The following is a 17,158-nucleotide window of genomic DNA, read 5'->3' as shown; positions in this document are numbered from 1 at the left end:
GCGTACGGTCGCTCCCAGCGTATTCAAATTCGGAACACACTCAGCAAGGCAGGCGACGCCAAGGCATAGGCACGCCCACTATGTCTTGGTGTGTGTTCACTTTGTGTATGCTGATGCCCACCAGCCTGTCTTAAGACGCCATCTCCAGGAAGTGTATGTAACCATCGGTACATCAGGTACTGTACCATTGGGAGCATTCGCAGTGCTTGAGGTTGACTTTACCCTACTGCAAGCACTGCGAGCACTTCAGTGTAACAACCAGCCAGGTAACGTACTATGACGCTGCCTGTTAATTATGTACGCCTCTGAAACGGTATTAAGATGGTCAGGCACGCCTGCGTTCGCACTTCCACTCCCACGTTTCTAGTGGTCTGCCCCTGTTACCACCCATAAACGGCTTGACCTGTCAATTATTCAGCTGGGCTGTCTATGCTGGGCGAGTGAACGCTTCCCGATATTTAGCAGTGGTTCGTGCACTGCGATGCATGCACACAATGCGAACCATCGGCAGCTATGAGCGAACGCTTTTTAGTTTCCGGGTCTGAATCAGTGCCTAGACACACACACACACTGTACCTTTTTCACACTCACACTGTACCTCTCAAACACTACACTAAGGGGTCTATTTACTAAGCAGTGCTAGGAGACAGAGTGAAAAGTGATAAGGTATCAGCCAAACTGCTCCTAACTGCCATCTCACAGGCTGTGTTTGAAAAATGACAGTTGAGAGCTGATTGGCTGGCACCTTATCACTTTTCACTCTGTCTCCTAACACTGCTTAGTAAATAGAACCCTTAACCCTCTCTCCTGCAAGGTGCGGGAGACACAGTTTTTTGAATATGGGAAGAGTCGGAGGATCTCCTGCTTCCAGACCACTTCCTAGTGAAGTGGGCAGGGTTGGGAGATAATACAGGGAATAGCGGGTCTGTATGGAGGGGGCGGGGCCAAAAATATGCAATTCAATGAGAATTGCATAATTTTAACCCCTTTCATCCGCGTCTCTGCATTATGCCACGCCTCCTGCCCGGGGTTATCACCTGCATCTCCTCTTCAGGCTTCTCCCTGAGTGGAGAATGAAAAACTAGGTAAGTATGTTTGTGCTCCTCACACACACTGTGCTTCTCACACACACAACACAGTGCCTCACACACAACATTGTGCCTCTCACACAAACACGCACACAGGGTCTCACACACTGTGTCACACTGACACTATAGCTGGGTACACACTTTGCCATTTCTCAACGATATATTGTTCTGACGTGGCTTGTAATATTATATCGGCCACATCGCTCAGTGTGTTTGTACTATCGAACGTATTAGTGGTTGGTTGTTTATCTCCATTCACTTTATCTCCAGCCAAGGCTTAGTAAATAGACCCCATAGTGTTTCCACTTTTAGATTTTGTTTCTTGAAATGCCTTTATATCGGATAAAATTACCTTATCCTTTTTTATTTTTTTTGTTTTCTGGACTTAGTTTTGTTACCTTTCATGTATGTAATTACCACAGTAATTCAAATATAAATTTTGACAGAGAATTTCACCAGGAAAGGAACAAATAAAGACCAGGAAATCTGATAATTTTGTGGAAACACTGCACAGCAGACACTGCTGAGGAGTTCCTGCACAGATCATGAAATTCCTCAGCACTACAGACACACAGATGCAGCAGTATGCACATTGATAGGTTAGTATACTTTTACATTAAGTCAGTCCGATACTGGCCAGCCTAAACCTGCGTGGACCCCGTCCCCTGATGATAATGGGTGGAGATCTGAAGCAGGAGATTTACCTGGCCTTCCACCAGGCCAGTCTGACCCTGCTTACATGTCAGTACATAGCCAATATATCAATATAACCTAAATGCCCAAGTAGTTTCATATGTCCCTATATTATATATGGAGGCATGTAAGGCTATGTAATATTTATATTTTATTTAGCAGTATTTTATGTAGCTCACACATATTATGCAGTGCTTTACAGTGGAGCATACAATCTATATTTCTTTCCACATGTAAAAAATTTTTGTCAGAAGAAAATAAACCTACCTAGTATGTTTCTGCATTGTGGGACAAAACCGGAGTACCCAGAGGAAATGCACACAAGCCCAGCTATCACGGTATGTAATGACAGTTGATATGAACTCTGACCCCTCCACCCAGTGTCAGTTATGTCACCTGCAGATCGTTGCGGCATAACACACAGCTACAGTCTTCAAACACTTCTGATATTTTTCATAATTACTCATCCAATACCACACAAAGAGGTCTATGTACTAAGCCTTGGAGAGAGATAAAGTGGATGGATATAAAGTATCAACCAATCAGCTCCTAACTGTCACTTTACAGGCTCTATTTGAAAAATGACAAGAGCTGATTAGTTGGTACTTTATCTCTGTCCACTTTATCTCTCTCCAAGGCTTAGTACATAGACCCCAAAGTTACTAATGAAATTCATCCAATAACAACAGCAGAACATTATCCACAATAGAAAAAAAGGCACATAGGCTGTATACAGAGAGCATTCTGTAGAGGAGAAAGGGGCCTGTTTCTGAGTCAGATGCATTTGCGGCTGCTTTTCCTCATGGCCGCATCAGTCTACTTACTTCCTTATGCTAATGCAAGAAATTGCCCATATAAGCTGAACATCCGTGCGTCTGCATGTGGAAGCCTATCACACATCCAATGGTTTACAAACTCCTCACAGATATGGCATTGGTTGGAATTAAACCCATGACCCCCATGCTATGAGGCAGCAAAGCTAACCATTAAACCACCACTCCCTTATCATTTCCCCTTGCCTATCGGCCCAAACAGTATTCAACTTATCTGGTCTATGGGAAGAGCAGTGGAAATGGTTGTTGCCCCTGTCATCAGTTTACGTCTACTCTCCAAGGTCAAACCATTGCTAATTTAAAAGGTGGACATAGGGGAAACTTCCCAGTCAACGTTACAGATTGAGTTATGCTGGGTACACACTTAACTATGTGTACCCAGCCGATGTCTCGGGGTCCCGGGGGGTACCGGCATCGGCAAGTGCGTACACACTTGCCGATGCCGGGAGGGAAGGCATGGCCCCCACTGATGATAAGCAGGCAGCTCTTGGCCACATAAAACCACTAAAGTTTAAGACAAATGCGCATTTCTTCCTCCTGATTCATTTCAAAACTATTTTTTTAAATCTTTAATACTTTGAAAAGATCAGTCTTGTGCAATTGTTTTCTTTTAATTAAACTAGACATGACTGAGTCATTTGTGCTATACATCAGAAAAATATCCAAAAAATGTTTAATAATTAAAGGGTATATTAAGGCATACCTTTATAAATTTTGCAAATTGTGTTAAAAGATAAAATTTTTCTGAATTTGCCGCAGTCATTATTAAGATGGGTACACACTGAGACGATGTCAGCACCATATGTCGTTTCCGGCCGAATCAGAACAAAATATCGGCCGCATCGCTCAGTGTGTACAGCCAATATGTAAGCTCCCACGGTCGCGGGCTACGTCGTCGGCCATGCTGCACGTGCAACCGAACGATATCGCAAGCAGCCTTTTGCAGGTGGTGAAGGACAGAACGAGGTATTGTTCCGTCGTTCATTACCTCGTTCTGATGTGTAATGTCTGTAATAAGACCATAAAATACATTTTACAGATCTGCAATCTCAGGGCCTTTTTCAGGTTGGATCGCAGGGTTGTGTTCGCACGTACCCAGCCAATGTTTGCATTATGCGTATGTATCGCATTGTACGTGCGCGAACTGGCCGCTTGATCAGGGTTAGATCGCAGTGAGCATGCAGCCCCATCGAACATTGATTGACACAAAGTGACCATTGGGGGTGGGGACGGGAGGTGGTCGGCGGAACGCAGGTGTGCCTGTGCGTTTGAACGCCGTTACATAGATGTGCATAACTAATCCCCTGCAACTGCATACGCTGGCAGAGGTGAATATGGCGACAGGAAGTTTATCAGCTTGTGCAGCAGGGTCAGGTCAACCACAACGTAGGGTTCCGATGTTACCGATGTTTTTGTTGATGTGCGGATGAATGTCATGGGAAGTGGGCAGCTTTATACAGTGGTCGGCGTCTTGTTATATTGCTGCGGTAGCGATTGCATTCATTAGCATATTTTCGCATCGGCCAGATGCGTGAGAACTCATCCTTGCAAACCAAGCTGAATTAGGCCCTCAGACCAGCCTTTGTCAGCTGGGATTCCGCAAAATATTTAGTTGAGTGTAAAGGCCTGTACACACTAGACATGGGGTGGGCAATAAGCGGCCCCCCAGATGTTGTAAAACTACACATCCCAGCATGCCCTGCCACAGTTTTGCTATATGGCCATTTCAACAACAGCTAGAGGGCCGCTTATTTCCCACCCCTGCACTAGACGATGTCTAGTGTGTACTGACCTCATTAGTGACGGGACCCGGTGGGTTGGTGGCATCGGCAAATGTATACACACTTGCCGATGCCAGGAGTGACAGTAGGAGTCATGCTGCATTTGGCAGCATGGCCCTCTCTGACGATATCGATCGTCGGACCTGTATCCAGGTCCGACAGACGATGTCGCTGATGACGCTCAGGAGCGCTCATCATCAGCTACATAGCCAGTACACACTGACCGATGTGGACTATATGTTGTACGATCTGCTGGATCGGACGACATATCGTCTAGTGTGTACCCGGCCCTGGGTACACATCAGAATGAGGTAATGAACAATGTAATGATACCTCGTTCCATTCTTCATTATCTGCAACACGGCCACTTGCGATATCGTCCGTTGGACATGCAGCACAGCCGACCAGACAATGATGCAAGCGTCCACGGGAGCGCGCATATTGGTTGTATACACTGAGCGATGCAGCTGATGTGTTGTTCCGATTCAGCCGGAAACAACTTATCATGCCAACATCGCTCCAGTGTGTACCGGGCTTAACAGTCAATCGAGTGCAGAGAATACCTCATCATGTGACCATGGTCTGGCCACCATTTTGTGTTTTAATTAGGTATTTAGAGTGGTGAGCAGTGCTTTACGTCTTCCAGTGGGAAAGCTACAGTCAGTGTGATAGGAGCAGCTAGCAGCCTTCCTACCTTCCTGCGGCTCTGTGTCTCTTTATCATCATCTTCTTTCTCTCTACCGCTCAGAGGTTTTTTCTTCCCTTCAGTCATGTAAGGCCGCCACCTCCCCAGGGCTTCCGGCGTCTTTACCTGGGGGCGGCGGTATTTAAGCTCTTTTGCATGGCTGCTGCCTCCCCAGGCCATCTGGCATCTTCTTTCTTCTGGAGCTCTTCACACTCCTTCCCCCACCGACGAACTGCCAGCCGCTTCCTCGCCAGCCAAGGGGGCAGGGTGTTGACGCTGCTTGCCGTGATTGGCTCGCGGCAGCCATCTTGAAGTTCAAAAATCTTGCTGAGGTGCCATATTTGAAAATGGCACTGTTGCCAAACTCTGCAGAATGGCTGCCATGGACTGGATCCTCTCTGATCCAGGACTGCCGCCATACCCGCTACCTCCACTGGGTCTCACTGCCAACGCCCGCTACTGCCACGGGGTCCCGCCTCTGCCATGCCCGCTACCTCCGCCTGGTCTTGCCTCCAACATCCGTTATATCCGCCGGGTCACGCTTCCATGCCTGCTACCTTCGCCGGGTCGCTAACGCCCGCTACCTCCGCCGGGTCCCCACCGCTGCTAACGCCAGCCATATTAGTGCACCCCTGCAGGAGGCACCTGCTGAGCATGCAAAGCAAGTTGACATTTCCCATCTATATAATGGGATATTTCTGGACTAATAGTTTAAAAACTAACTTTTTCAATTACCTGAACCCCAAAAGGCCCTACCATGGAACAAGAGCTACCTAACAAAACAAACCCCTAGTCCTAATTTGTCTTCTACCCTGAGTTATGCTTCCCCAAAAATCCCCCATGGACTAAAGCAGAAAAGTTTCGGTTTAGACCAAACGAGAAGTGGAAGAAAAAAACTGACAGTTTAAACTTTAAATTGTTCTCAATTACTCATTTTTATTTCTTTTGCCCTGAAATTTGGCTTGCAGCAGTTCTACCTGCCCATGTCAAACTTCAGCTCAGTACATCCAATAACTTTTGAGATTAACATAAGGGCACGACTGTACTGTTCCTTTATAATATATATATATATATATATATATATATATATATATATATATAGCGGGTGTGATGCAGGTGTTACATGTCTATCCTGTATCAGAAAAATATCTTGGTGGAGTGGCTTCTGAGCCCAAGATGGTGGATGCTTACCTTTAGAGCTCTGTCTGCATCTGCCTTGCTGCTCCAGATGCCTGCAGCCTTTATGTTGACCCACGGTGCTTGCCCCTGTTTCCAGGGCTATTTCTAAGCCACTCTGACCAGCCCCGATCTGCTCCTTTTCTTGTGAGCGAAGCTCTGACTGTTTTCCAGATGCAGTGGTGATACTGAAGTACTATGATACACACAGTACTTCAGTGACAGCCCTTACTACTGTTCATAACTAGCTCAGTGTACATCCCCTGCTCTCCAGCTGAGCTGAATAAACACTTGCATATACTGCAAATGGGATAAGTTTTTCGGGACCCTATATCTTCAATATCAAGAAGAGACCCTGCACCGCTGCAGTATCTGGACATCCTCCTCCACCTATATGACCCTCCAATTACTCGCGGGTCAGCCGTCTGTTATATTGGATAAGGGAACCTGGTGACTATGTGCTTTTTCTTCTAACATGCCCTTCCACTAGGCCTTGCATGGGGGGGTTGGTGGTGTGAGCCCCTCTGCCTAGCCTCTGTCCAGCCACCATACCTGATATTTATTTTTCTGTCACATTATAGATAAATCTATTTGGAGCATTCTTGCTTATTCTGCTGCCCTTGGCTATATTACAGTGACCTTTTTTCTTTTGCCACACCTGTGATCCATAAGGGCTCCCAAGAGCCAAAGGCCAAAAAGCAAAAGGCATGGAGCATCCCTCTATCTCTAATATCCACAAATTTCTCAGAGATAGAGTCTTTACACACACTTTAGAGAGCTCTAGTCCCCCAGGTCTGGCCACGTCAAAGCCATCTGACTCAGACTCCCAATAGGCCTCCCCTCCTTGTCAGGCATCAGCCAGGTCAGCAACTCTGAAATTCTCCATTTCTTAAAGACCCTTCCTACTAAGTCAGATTTCTAGGATTTGTAGGACTTTGAGTCTCAAATGGTGGAGAAATATGCCTAGACCTCCATCAGTTGGATGTTACTCATGTTACAGGATGAGTTATGGCCTTGGATGATACCACAGAAGGGACTGGAGAGAGCTTGCAAAGCCTTCATGATTTGTGGACCGACAATCTTCTAATCTTTATTCTGTTCAAGCCCATCTTCAGGATTTGGGCAATAGGGGACGTCACAATAACTTATGGATACTAAAGATCCCGGAGGAGATTTCAAAGCCAGGCATTGTGGATGTCTTAACAAAAATCTTCAAAATCCTGTCTAATAACCCAGACATACGGTACAATTTGTGTACGACAGGGCCCACCATACTTGTCACTCATGTAGCTTACTCTCTGAGGCATCTTGAGACATAATTTCTTTGTTACATTATTTTACAGTGCAAGATTCAATTCTTCACAATGTCTGTCAGCTGGACCATTAAATTTGAAGGCAACAAGGTTCTAATATTTCAAGACCTTTCCAGGCACATCTCACAGCAGCAACGTCTTCTCAAACCCCTGTTATATAAACTTCAGAAAAAAATTATAAAAAATTTCCAGGGTTTTCCTTTTAGCTTTAATGTGCAAAAAGATTGGATGCTTCTGCTGAATCGCCTTTGGGTTTGCCAGATTCCTGCTCTGCTCTTGATATTTAAGCTGTGTCTCTTCTGGAATGGTCAAATTTCTCCTCCCGACTGGATGCGCCTGCAGTGTCTTCCTCTGAACCGTGGCAACTACAGGTAGTTTTTAGATCACAATGTCAAAATAAGTGCTTTAGGCCTCGTTCTGATTTCTGGGATTAAAGGACCCAGGGTAGCTTTCTGTATTTCTGCATCTCAGGAATGGTTTGTTACTGTTTGTATATTTTATGCTCCTCTGTTTCATGATACATTTATTTCTGCTTTTGCGGATTTATATCGCCTGTTTTACAGTACCAGAGCAAATTGCCTTGGCGATGGCTCTCTTATGACTGCTTTTAATTATATTCTGCGTTATATTTATTTTACTTCTGCTATGTTGTTTTTGTTTTATTTTTATGTTTCACCCGGTTTCCTTCTTCCTGGATGCCTGTGTGTGGGCCATCTATCTGGTCCAGCTTAGGGCCTTTCCCCTTGGCTATGGTTGTGTCCATGGACCCCTCCCTTCTTATTCCATGCCACATCCACATGAGATTCTAAAAATCCTTCTTATTAATGCGAAGGAACTGAACAATTCTGAGAAGAGCTCCTAATCTCAGCAATTTTTTCATTAAAAACAAGCAGATATCATTTTTATTCAGGAGACGCATTTTTGCTCCGACTCTGGGCCTGATTCAGACCCCCTATGCGTGCTGTCACTGTTGAGTGACAGCACGCCCCCTTTGGTGGGCGGGTTGGGGGAGTGGCTGCCCAAACGGAGGCGTTCCCATGTGAACACCTCCGTTTGGAGGCGGCCCCACTGACATTACGAGTGATGTCAGTGGGAGAGATTTCGGCTCTGTGAGAACCGAAATCTCTCTTGGGCTTGCGGCAACGAGACTCTACCACAAGGGTCTCGTCGCAAGCCCGATGGTCGTGATGGTCTTGACCATCGCGACCATCTTCCTGGCCGCTCGCTATAGCTGTGGGTGATAACTACAGCTATGCGAGCGGCCAGGAGGCCGCTCTAAAAAACAAGAAGGCCGGCCCTGATTCAGAGCAAGCGCTCTGTCAGAGCATCCGGCTCCGAATCAGGCCTCCTGGCCGCTCGCATAGCTGTGGGTGACCACAGCTGTCAAGACCATCGCGACCATCGGGCTTGCGACAAGACCCTTGTGGTAGGGTCTCATTTGCTGCAAGCCCCAGAGAGATTTCGGCTCTAACAGAGCGGAAATCTCTCCCATTGACATCACTCGTGATGTCAGTGGGGCCGGCCCCAAATGGAGGCGTTCACATGGGAATGCCTCCGTTTGGGCAGCCACTCCCCCGGCCCGCCCACCAAAGGGGGCGTGCTGTCACTTAACATCGACAGCACGCCCCCTTTGGTACGAGACCCAGAGCAACAGATTGCCCGTCGCTATCGGAGTCTCACGCATGCGCACGATGGAGCCGACTCCGTCGTGCGCATGCGCTCTGGGCCACCATCGACCCGGTTGCGAGCGCTCAGCGCTTGCGACCGGGTCTGAAGCAGGCCCTCTGTCCCTACATATTCCAACTATTTATTATCCCATCATTATTTGTAGTAACAACTGTACATCTAAATCTAAGGTTGTAGCTATCCTTATCACCTGCAGATTGCCTGTCTTGGATGTGTCCATCATGCAGCTCAGTAAAAGACGGGCACTTTTGGTTAATAGTAAAATATTTTCAGCACACTCCAACAATTCTTTTCGTAGTATTTTCTATCCCCCACTAAAATTATAGTACACAGGATTTTTTTTTTTTATCCCGCATAGATTATTTTCTCTAGTTCAAGCCTCCTCAATTGGCCCAACAATGTGGTCAGATCATTCTCCAGTGTCTTTCTCTATTACGGCCCCTGCACAGGAATACAATTACAAGTATACATTTTCTATATACAAGACTGTATCAAACATGGAGAGACTACTGTATCACTATCTTTATTTTGCTATACACGTAAGACTGCGTCTATATACAGAAAGTGAAAAACGATGTATGCTTAATAGGATAGAAAGCAGCAGCCATTTAGCACATTGCTATATAATAAATAGGCTATGCATGCCTGCAAATTATTTTGTCTGACATAAGTTGTGTATATGATAATATTGCATATTGTAAATATTGGAATCTTTACATATGCTTTAATATGAAAGATTCTTTGTGGATGTTCAGTGTACTGTATAATAAATACAGCCTTTTTCACCTACATATACTCAGCACCAATTGCTTCTATTTTCTTAGTATTACATATTCTCAATAGGCGGGTTAGAGCACAAATTAATCCTGTTCGCCAAAGATCTTTTAGCCATTGTTTCAAACCCCAAAATTTCTCTTCCGAACTTGTCCAGTGAATTTCAATGATTTAGCGCCCTATACAACTTTAAAATGAATTTTTACAAGTCAACCGCACGTAACCTTTCATAGTGGGTATCCCCTAGAAATCCTTCCACTACACTTCACACCCCTCTCACATTAAATACCTGGAGGTTACTATCCTGATTTGCACTGATGACCTGTTTAATTTAAACTTCCTCCAATGCTTTGGGTGGTTAGGCGCAAACTTCGGGAGTGGAGGGCGTCTTGGTTGGATTGGATCAACATTATTAAGATGAACACTCTGCCAAAGGTGTTGTGCTTTAGACTCATATCCACTCAGACTTCTTTAAGGAACCTATAGGGGTCATTGGGGAGTTTATCTGGGGAGGCTGCAGTCCGAGACTAGGGGGTAAATTTACTAAGAATCGAGTGTGGTTGTGTTTAAACTCACTTTGCTTCACCAAAACTCGGGAGAGTTTTCCCTTTTAAAACTCGCAAATTTACTAAGAAGTGAATTTAGCTGAAAGTGAGTTTTCAGATGGTGAAGCAAAGTGAGTTTTTTTTTCACCAAAATTGCGAGTTTAGATGCGAGTTTAGATGCGAGTTTAGATGCGAGTTTAGATGCGAGTTTACATGAGAGTTTAGATGAGAGTTTAGATGAGATGACTTACTCGAAGCTTGCACATATCAGTGAAATATGTGAAGGCTGCTTGTGTATTGAGCCTGTAAAATAATTGTTAAAAGTATGACAAAAAATGACATAAGGTCCCCCCCAAAAGCATAAAAAGCCCTGGACTTGCCAGCCAGTCCTGGTACCAAAAATTACAGGTAACAAAATGAGTAGGGTTCCACCGTAAATTAGGTACCAGCACCAAGTACCTGAAGAAGGCTAACCAGCCACTACGCGTTGGACAGAGACAGTCTTACACACACCATCATCTTTATTGATTTATTGCCAGCGAATTCACCAATGAACCCACTGAATTCGTCTGGCACACAGCATATGTGCACACCCGGAGCTGCATAATAGAACTACATTTCCTAAGTCTCTCCACTAGCTGGTGGGTCGAGCGGCCGGCCGCGTCATCAGTCAGCCGGGACCACGTGACCACTAGTAAGCGTGGGCTCCATCAGACGTCCCCGTGGCCGGCGAACAGGAAGGAACCACAGCGAGTGTGTAACGCATCACACACTCAAGCAGCAGGCAGCGGGTCGATTACCACCAAGGACAGTGGAGGATCGTGGTGTTTCACAGGACATAGGGTAAGCTGACGGACCGGAGGGCACGGGACGCCGCCCCTCCAGAGAGCCATTACCTAGAATTTTTTTCTATCATTTTTATCTATCTTTCATCCTAATTTTTTTACATTTTTTTCCACTATCTATTTGGATGCTCCATGTGACAATTACCCACCCTCAATGATCATATCCAGTGTGCTGTATGCACACAACCCCCTCTAACAACAATTACTAGTCCCAACTATTTTGGCACTAGACACCTCCGTGTTCCATCTGGCATCCATCATTATCCCCTTCCCTATACCTTCCCCCCTTCCCACCCTGCATCAGAAGTGTTTAGCAGGAGCACTGTGACTCCATAATAACTCTGCAACTTATAAATAAATAAAATACCATTTGTACTTAGTTATCTCTATTCATTTATCTCATTACCACCTCACCATCTTTCAAGCGCAGGCACAACTATTGTTTTTACAGGTACTAGCACCTAGCTGCAGGGCCAGTCCTGGTTTTAATTATAGGAGGAAAAAATTTGCGTAGAGGCAACCCTACAATTAAAACCAGCACAGGACCCTTTCTAGCAGGGGGCTGATGCCACAGCCAGGGGTGCCCTTTTACCGGGCCCCCCCAGCCGCAGCATCAGCCCTGACCGCTAGTCAGCCCAGGCCAGGGATCCCTGGGGAGTTGGGGACACCTCCAAGAAAGGGGACCCCCCTCCTGGACTAGGCTGATAGCCCGCGGCTATCCCCGCTACCCCTGGGCGGTGGGTGGTGGGTTAATAGTGTAGGTGTAGTGTTAAAAATGTAATTAACAACATTGTCTTTACAGTTGAACTGCAGGTCCCAGCAAGCCTCTCCTGCATGATGGTACTTGGAGAACCACAAGTACCAGCATGTGGGGCATTAAGGGGCCACTGGGACCTGTAGTTCACCTGTAACAAAATGTGTAAAAAAAAACAAGACACACACCGTGAAAGTAAAGTTTTATTACATACATACATACACATACTCACCTGCTCCCAGATGTTCACGTTCCCTTCTCAACATAAAGTATCCAATGGTTGTACCTGTAAAAAAAGATACAATACTCACCTTTTGTCCCACGATGTTCTCCGCAGTATTTCAAAGAGGGCCCCGGAGACACTGGACACTGCCCTGGAGAGGGGGACCCCTTTATTGGTGCTGACTAGCGGTCATGGCTGATGCTGCAGTTGGGGGGGCGGTGAAAGGGCTCCCCTGGCTGTGGTATCAGTCCCCCGCTAGAAACGGTCTGGAGCTGGTTTTAAATATACGGTAAACCTCACGCAATATTTTTTAACCCTATATTTAAAACCAGGTCTGACCCTGCTGCCTGGCGCTGGTTCTTAAATTATGGTGGAACACTATTCATTTTGTTCCCCATAATTTTAGGAACCAGGACTGGCTGGCAAGTCTTGGGCTGGTTATGTTTTAGGGGGGGATCCTTTATCTTTTTTTTTAAATAAAAACACTTTATATTAGGTATTCAGCCAGAAACATACACGAATCACACTGATCTGTGTATGTTTCTGCCAAACTCGCAGCTCAGGAGGTGAGTGTTTAAAACATCAATTTAACAGTGAGTTTGCTACAAAATCACCCGAGATTGTAAACTCGTGTCTACGTAAATTTGCGAGTTTCATCTTTTCCATGTAAAGTACTTCCTAGTTTGGCCGATGGTAAGTTTAGTTGAGTTTGAAAACTTGCATGAGTTTTAACAGTGACAAGAGAAAACTCACTTCCAAACTCGCACCTGTTTGGTCTTAGTAAATTTGCGAGTTTGAAAAAAGGCTAAACTTACATGAGTTTACAAAACAACCAAACACAACCAAACTCGATTCTTAGTAAATTTACCCCTAAGACTAGACATTCTTTTTCGAAGTAAATCTTAAGGTGTCTTTCAGTTGCCTGATTTTATACAATATTATTATGCTGCTCACCTAGTTCGTTCAGTATCTTAGTTGACCACGCTGTCTGCTAAGCAATTGGTTCAGATTGAAGGGGCCTCGCTCAATCTCCCTGCAACTGTCCTACCCTTGACTCCGGTTGTCCTTCTACGATTCCCGTCCATCACCTGGTCCCTCAGATTTAACAGTTGCTGGAATTAGCCTTACACCCAAACCTACCCGATTTTACAACATCATTGCACAGAAATTATCAGTTTTCCCTGGAAGATTCCCAAAGGGAAAACTATTCCAATTCACTCATGTCAGTTTCCAAAGTACGCCAGTTTTAGAATCCCACTATATATTCCTTTCTAGATGCCCTTCTATATTATATGCTATGTTTCCCTCTGTACCTGATTGTTGTTGGCGTTGAGGGTCTCATCCAGGTTCACCAGTTCATATTTGGTGGACATGCCCTGTAATCACTGCCTTTTGGCATCAGTTTTTTTTTCTTCAAGTAAGCTTTGTGGTTCAGAGGTTCCAACAGATTAAAGGTTTTGGCAATCATACACAAATCTCTCTCTAAATGCAGAAAATCTTTGCTGACACATCTACACAATGCTGTCAAGATGGTGATCCTGATGCACTGGAAATCCCCCACTACACCATATTTCAAGTATATGGACATGGAAGATATCACTCTCTCCACCCTTGATAGATATTCCGAATTTAGCTCCGCTTGGATTTATTGGTTGAACTATAAAGACTCTCAAGAGTTTTAATGACTCATATATAGGCATCTCCCCCCTTTTCCCCTTCCTATTCCTACCCTCAATCTTCTTTCTTGTTTCTTTTTTTTTCTTTACTTGTTGATTGCCTCCCACTATGTGCATATAGGTAACTTTTTCTGTAACTGTTAAAATTGTACCATTTTTTTTTACATTTCACTCTTTGTGGCATGCCTGCGGGGCATGAGGCCCTGTATGTTCACTGTAATGGTACTTACTAAAAATTTTATTGCAAATAAAAAATAATTGACTCGTGCTCTCTAAGATCTATTTATTTACAATAACCACTTAACTGGGGTGGTTGCATGGGATGCGACTGCAGGCAGCTGTGCTTCAACTGTCAAGGTTGCACCGCCCTGCTGTGTCATCTGCCTTTTAAAGAGGAGAACAGATCTCCTCTAACTCTCTGAACCCCCAGGCAGTGATGCAGCGGTCGGTGACCATTGACTTCACTGCCAGAATCACACTCCAGTATGCCGTGCCAACAGCACTCCGGAGTGAATGCTCAGAGTACAAAAGTTTGAGGCACTATTAGCAGAGATCAGCTACAGCAGTCCCCTCTGACACATGCTCTGCTGTGCTCTGCATGTGGGGGAGGAGTAATGCCCCATGGGGGTTGGGGGTAATATCCCAGGGGCCTCTATTTGCACTGGTGGTGGGGGGGTGGACGGTAATGCATCAATAAAGTCATTTGGGAGATGGAGGTAAAAGCGTGGATAAATTAGTGAAAAAAATACACTGGTCATAGGGAAGGAGGTCTAAAAAAACAGGTATGTAGTACACTAGGAGTGGGGGGAGGGGGGTTAAACAACAGGGTCTCTTGGCCACTCAGGGGGTGTAATATTAAATGGGATCTATTGCCACTAAGGGGGGGGTTGTCAATGGGGGTGGTAGGTAATTTTTCAATGGGGGCCTATAGACATGGGAGGGTACAAGACACCCTATAGGCATATATTTTTTTAAATAAAATATTTAAATTCATTTTTAATAACAAATTTTAAACTTTATTAAATAAAAAAATGGCTGGGAATATTGTCAGTTAAGTGGTTAAATCCATAGCCTACCTTTATGTTTAAAACTATAATGCCAAAACAGTTCAAATGCTTTAATAAGCATTAGTACCGTGCCGGCATTATGCCGTTAGCATTAGGCTGTCCATATACTGTTTGTCATCCTTGTAACATTCAATAAATAATACTACTCCTATTCTCCCAAATCTGATTTATTACTTAATTGAATCACTAACCACTTTCTGTTGCCTTTCTTACAACTTGTACGAACAACTTCTAACATTTTAATTTCACAATTCAAGCCCGATCACTGCCATACCAGGGCACTTCAGCATCCTGAGCAGGCATTCCCCTCCTCCAAAAGAAACGGTTAGGAGCAGGAAGCTGGGTCTGTCTGGTGCCTCTATAGCCAGCTGGGCGCCTCTTAAAATACCCCACAAGATGGACACTGGTGCCGCTAATGCAGAAACTGGGCACACCCAGCAACCTTGCCCCCTGAGAGTAGGCACCAGGAACAACACCTTTGGTACAGGCCTGGTTCAAGAATACTGTATAATTCCAGACCCCTATTATGTTAAATAGTAGTAGTTCTTATGGTTTTATCTTTGGAAAAACTATGAGCTCCACTCCCATTGTTCATAACAGAAACTGAGTATTTGTCCCTTTGTTCAACTGTGAAATTAACCCCAATGTTCTTTTTAATTATTATAGTCCCATACACACTTGTGAGCTAGTCCATTGGAAGTGAGCATTCTTTAAAAGTAAGAAGATCAAAGTTCAAGATTTATAATAAGAAAAAAAGTAATATACTTTCTGAAAACATAAACGTACGGTTTCATTTACATCGATGTGGCTATAATTTGATTTTCATGCAGCTTGGAAGCATGAAATTTGGATGCAGACTACATGAAAAATACAGCACACTGATTTCTATAACATCTGTAGCATCATCTGCATGCTATTGTTGATAGTATAGTGCACTGAGTTGGTCTTCTTCCAGTGCTGCATATTTTTTTCATTCAATAACATGCATTAACAAATTGTATGTATCGACATTGTTACACATACGTGTGTTTGATTACAGACATCAATTTCACAGTATCCTTGCGTGAATATTCTGTGTTGTGTTGTTAATGTTTAACTGCTCATATTGGCTTAGCCCCTTCCACTGCACTTGTGCCTACACATAGACACAAAGGAGTTTGCTGAGCTAAAATAACCTATGCTTCTTTTAACAATCAAAGGGGTATATTTACTAAAGTGCGAATTTTTAGAAGTGGAGTTGTTGCCCATAGCAACCAGTCAGATTCTACTTATCATTTATCTAGGACCTTCTAGAAGATAATAGCTAGCATCTGATTGGTTGCTTTGGGTAACAGCCACACTTCTAAAAAAAAACACATTAGTAAATATACCCCTATGGGTGTATTCAATTCAGTGCAATGTTAGGTTGCAATGTGCAGATGTGCACATTGCAACCTATTACTGTAGCATAATACTGCCAATTTTACTGCACACTTCTATGGGGCGCGAGGCGATGTTGGTGGCCATTACGCTGAATTGAATCACCTTCTAATGCTCTAATTGGCTAAAGACTAAAATGTAATGTCATTAAAAAAAAAGTAAGTTTTGGTATGCAGTCACTATGTTGGCATTTACCATATCAACTTTCCCAATGTTGACATCAGAAGGTCGACACTGATTATGTCGATATGGTTAATATGTTGACACATGCACAATGTTGACATTGGAAATGCCAATACAAGTTGAGTCTCCCATATCCAAATGCTTGGGACCAGGAGTATTTTGGATATCGGAATATTCCGTATTTTGGAATATTGGCATATCATAATAAAATATATTGGGAATGGGACCCAAGTATACACACACAATTCATTTATGTGTTATATACACCTTATACAAACAGCCTGCAGGTAATTTTATACTATATTTTCAATAATTTTATGGCTCAAGCAAAGTTTGTGTACAGAAATTAAATTAATTTGTTTCATATACACCTTATACACACAGCCTGAAAGTAATTTTATACAATACTTTTAATAA

This window comes from Taudactylus pleione, unplaced genomic scaffold (assembly GCF_031769625.1).
Source record: "Taudactylus pleione unplaced genomic scaffold, aTauple2 ptg000093l, whole genome shotgun sequence".
Classification (NCBI taxonomy): Eukaryota; Metazoa; Chordata; class Amphibia; order Anura; family Myobatrachidae; genus Taudactylus; species Taudactylus pleione.
The sequence above is the reverse complement of the archived record's forward strand: the minus strand, read 5'-3'. Positions refer to the sequence as shown.